Here is a 5,687-nt window from a genome sequence, read left to right on the forward strand (position 1 = left end):
GTTAGCGACTGTACCACCTGTTCATAAGTAAGTTCACTTGGAGCGGCGCTAGAAAATAACTTTTGAGTCAAACAGAACACTGCACTTCCTAGCATTGATAATAGATATGGAAGTTTCACAGTACCTGTTACATTGTGAGCTACTAATTGTGCCTCGTATTGGTGCAACCACTCAAGCCATTCCTCTTCTTGTTCACGAAACTGTCGAAAAGGCGATACAGCAGCAGGTGTTGCTGTAGGTGGTACTTGTTCTATGGTACTTGTTCCATCCGGCGTGCAGTGCTGGCCAGTAGCTGCTGCACTGTGTTGAGCAGAGTGGATATCTGCTGTGTCTGGAACTGGAACATCTGCATTAGCTGTGTGGCATCCAACGCTTGCGGCTGTGGCACCTTAACAGGAGGGCGGGTTAGCGGGTTGGACATTTTGGAAGAGACAAATGCAACAAACAGATGAGGCAAGGAAGCGAAATAAGTACAAAAGCAAAGAAATCTTCTGCAACGCACACCTGAAACCACTAATTAGCAAAAGAGACTGTTAAAGCAAGTAAAAGCCCCTACAAAATAAAGACAAGACAGAAATAAGGCGCCAGAGAAACATCAAAGGAAAATTCCGTTGCCGCCAGGCACTGCGTTCGTAGTATAACTAGTCGCCAATGTGGTGTCCCGCTCACTCGTCTCTTGTAGAGCGCCTACAGGATGCTGCTTTCTCAGCTAACATATCAACAATTCAAGCAAATCACATTGATGATTTTCATTACAATAAAGTAGATTGACAATACTTAAATTTGGGTCGCAAGCAGCCGGCAACATTCAAATAACGTGTCCTTGTCTATATTCAATGGCCATGCCAGTTATCACACAAGGACATATGGATCGCTAAACACGGCCCTTCTCGTGCCTTTCTTCTGGTGCATGATTTCTAGTCTGTATCTGCTAGTGCCTCTACTAGTGCACATCTGCTGTTTGGCCAAGGCTGCCAGGCGCGGCGCTTATATTCTCTTTGGATAGAGGCCGCTCCTGTCTTGGTGCTGTCCTAATCAGCGCACTATTGGCTGACGTCGTCTCACAGCCTTTTCTGTGGTTATGTTCTTGATCTTCGTGTCGGCTCTTGTCGTTACGCTGAAACATACATGACTATCTGGCAAGTGTCACGTACGGACCAGCTGATCCATACATTTACAGCGTGTGCAGTCAGCTGATTTTCCTGCACAGGTACTCTTCTGCGAATAGTTTATTCAACAAAGTGTCAAACCTTATTTTTGTGCTGCAACGGTGCGGTTCAGATATGAAGTGGTTTCAACGAGATCAGGTTTAAATTTTCACAATCGCCCTGTATGGGCAGACGCCAATGCTCACGCCAGTGTTGCAGCAAGTCATCTACAAAGATTTTCTGTCACTATTTGGGCCAGCATTGTTGGTGACTATTTTGTAGGGCCTCATTGTATTCCACTGAGGCTCAACAAACAAATTTATCACAGTTCCTTAAACAATTTTCTACCTGATTTGTTAGTAGATGAGCCTTCAGCTGTGCGACAAAACATGTACTTCATGCACGATGGAGCACCTCCTCATTTTAGTTTTAATGTCCGTTGGCTTCTAAATGCCATATTTTGTGACAGATGGATAGGTTGAGATGAAACAGTTGCCTGCCTGGACTTTCATTTATGAGGGCATTTGGAAGCTCTTGTGTACGGAAATCCAGAACAACGTGTTCGCAGTCTTTGTGCCCTATTATGGAAGGCTGGGAAAGCATATGAACACTCTGGGGATACATCAGCACATCCGAGATTTACTATGATGGCAAGTTGATGCCTGTATCAATGCCCATGGCGGGCATATTGAACATCACCTGTTATAAAGAACTGCGTGTGGTATGTTGGTGCCTTCTGTACGTATTTCCCGTGATTAACGAATTGGAGAAAATGAGTTGTAACATGGAAACAAAGCGTTTCCATAACCGTGGTCATATTATATAGTTTCTTCGTATATGTATGATGTACGTGTCCTGGTATTTGTCTCTCACATTTTTGTTACACTTTGTGAAAGGACTTTCAGTGTATGAACGTCTATTTACAATACTAAGACGCCGGCCGCAGTGGCCGAGAGGTTCTAGGCGCTTCAGTCTCGAGCCGCGCGATCGCTACGGTCGCAGTTTCGAATCCTGCCTCGGGCATGGATGTGTGTGACTTCCTTAGGTTAGTTAAGTTAAAGTAGTTCTAAGTTATAGGGGTCTGATGACCTCGAATGTTAAGCCCCATAGTGCTCAGAATCATTTTAACAATATGAAACGTCCCCTTTGAACAATTATACATGACTGTGCTTAACCTGACACACAATATTTTTAGCGCAACGCAATCTGACTTTCAAAAATCCCTACAAAAGAATGGCCCTGACTAACATTAACGTATACCTTTCACAAATCACTTACCTCACCAAAAATCTTCGTTACTCGAACGATTGCAAAACAGCGAGCGCCACTACTGCCATCTAAATAAAAGATTCAAACTACGGAAGGCACTAACTACTGATAGGCATAGTTAGGAAATGAAAGATTTTAGTAGAGAACAAACAATGTATTTACCTTAATAGTGTTGAAAAATCATAATATACATAACAGATCATGACATCCAGTCTTACAAATTTCCAAACTCCGCCATCTCTCTCCCCACATCCACCACTGCTGGCGGCTCACCTCCAACTGCGCAACGCTACGCGCTGTTCACATCCAGCTGCCGCTGCCCAACACTACAATGGCAGACAACAATGCCAACTAGCCACAGACTGCACACAGCACAGCCAGTGATTTTCATACAGAGCGCTACGTAACGTTGCCAATAAGAAAACATAAACAGCCTACTTACATAGCCCCCATGCTCCCCACCAAAAAATTTTACAAATTGTTTTGGGCAGTGGCCAATAATGATTTGATAAAATTTTCCAAAAATGGTTCAAATGGCTCTGAGCACTATGGGACTCAACTGCTGTGGTCATAAGTCCCCTAGAACTTAGAACTACTTAAACCTAACTAACCTAAGGACAGCACACAACACCCAGCCATCACGAGGCAGAGAAAATCCCTGACGCCGCCGGGAATCGAACCCGGGACCCCGGGAGTGGGAAGCGAGAACGCTTCCGCACGACCACGATATGCGGGCAAAATTTTCCATCAATACAATAACAAAGAAATCAAATGCACACACTTATTGATACAATGTTGGTCAAAAGCTAAAATTTTCTCACAGTCCATAAAGACAGTCCTGATCGTTCATCACAGTAAAATAGCAGTGTTTTTCTCAAAGTCTGAGCAGTAAAAAAAATGCACACAGAAGTAGTGGATTTCCATGCTGTCTAGAAGAAGTAGTGTTGTCCTTCCAACGGAAAGACAGTGCTGACTCTTGACATGCAGACAGGTAATGGGCCACAACAGAGCAAACCCACAGCAGAGTCAGTCGAAGTTTTGAAGAATATTGGTAGGTAGGTCATCACAGAGCAGACCCACAGTAGTGCCGGTAGAGATTATGGTATTGGTGGGCCACCAGAGGTGCAGACCCACTGTAGTCCTTGTAGAGATGGCTAGCAGCCATCCGTTGCGACTGTGCAGGTGCACAATCACCATCGAAGATGCTTGCGGAGAATATAGCAAGTCCATAAACCACCACTTGTGCAGTCACAAAGTTTTTGGAACTGTCCTTAGAACCAGAAATGCTGAATTATTAACACACGTGCAAACACTAACAGTCCCTACTTCTCACAATTGTCCATATACTATGACCAACAGAAATGTGTGCAGTGAAATGGAACTTACAAGTTAATAATATGATGAACTGGTGTTAATTAGAATTTTATAACATAAGAATACAATTACAAAGGTTCAAAATAAATCATTAAAGAACATAACAATACAGATAACATTTGTAGTACAGGCTATACAAAAGAATCGAAATAACATATACATCAGTGTTACAGGAATTATCACATGAGTACATACATAAAAGGTCTGAATAACTTTCGAAACATCAACTTCACACGTGAGCATTAAAACAAAACAGAATAAATAATGTCTAAACATCTTTACAAAGTAAATAACATATTATTAGAAAAATTCTACAACATAACTCTTATTAGCTAAACACATAAAGACAGGAGAAACAGAAATATACAAGAGTACACAAACACGTAGGGGGATAACACAATTGAAAGGACAGGGTTCGTTTTCAATGTAACATTTGGTACTGCAGTCCAACCCAAAACTTCATTCCATATCTTTCGTCTTATTTCAACATTTGTTTTCACCAAAACATCCTATCCCAGCATGCTTTCTGTATTTATATGTTCACATATATCTTACCTCATTATTTATTTTCCATTATCTTACATCATTTATTTCCTAGAAAATCCTACCTAAACTTGTTGTCTCTAAACCCTACTTTTTTGTTCATCTCCTCTTTCAAAATACTTTTTTTGGCCAAACCGTATTCTTATAGCTTCTCAATGCATTTCTTCCAATTCATCACAACTCATTCTCTTATATAGTCGACCCCCTCTTAAGCTAACTTAAATCTACTGAGCTCAGATGCTAAACTATTAATACAAATAGCAATGACAAAAAAAATACAAATGGGCAAAGCAATTGCAATATTACAACTAATATAAGGCACTGTGCAGCAAACAAGAAAAATAAATCAGTAGCAAAACTGGCTTAACAGAGTAATACAAAGTCAAATTCAGTAACACTATGCCTGGCGAACAGCAGCAGCAAATGCTATAACTTATACCTAAACATGAGAAAGCTCAAGCAGAAAAAATAGTACACTAAAGACAACAATGCAGGTAAGGGAAATATCTGTTCACATATTAATGTCTATGTAATTAAAGTGGTGCACCACAACTTATTCTACAAAATAAATTACCAAGCACTTGGAAAGAAAATTATGAATGCAGTTCCTATGAAGGTAAATGTCTTTTTGTGCTCCCTCATTTTTTTGAAAAAAATTATTATTTACTCGATCTGTAGACAGAAAATATTTATATTAGTACATCTATAAAATTTTATTTTAACCAATGCTGCAGTGCAGCTAGAAACTAGATATTAAACGAAATGAGCAAATATATACATAAAGCAAGCCATATGGCATATCTCTCAACTAGCAAGACAATAGATGTAAAAATGTTCCTCGTCATTTCATTAGGCAATTTAGTAAATATCATAAATTAAGAGCTCCACAGTGTAATCATATGTTTTCAAGTTCGACCGTGTCGTTTTTGTGATGCTTTCTACAAAGGAACGTCAATAGCGAGGATAATGGCCTCCCTTTTTTTCCACCTGTGTCTCTGAAAGGCACATGCTAATGGCTTTTTTCCAGGCAACTGTCGCCCAGCTAGGTGCCCACGACGCATTACGTGAAGGTGGTCACTTACCTTTCTTACCGAAATATTTACGACACTAGTTTCCGCTACAGTGACAGTCTCATAAGAAAATTTCACAGGTCAAAAATATACGTTACAAATGTGTAGAAACAAAATCCTATGAATATAACAGTGTGCAAAAAATTTTCGCCTGCATTGTGATACATTCATGCATTTACACACATTTCATAACTCTTAAAGTACGATTCTTGGTTTCCAACATCCTTTTCTACAAATCAGAGTCCCTAACCACTACTCATTATTCCTTATCTTATTATACATA

This window comes from Schistocerca nitens, chromosome 4 (genome assembly GCF_023898315.1).
Source record: "Schistocerca nitens isolate TAMUIC-IGC-003100 chromosome 4, iqSchNite1.1, whole genome shotgun sequence".
NCBI classification, from domain to species: domain Eukaryota; kingdom Metazoa; phylum Arthropoda; class Insecta; order Orthoptera; family Acrididae; genus Schistocerca; species Schistocerca nitens.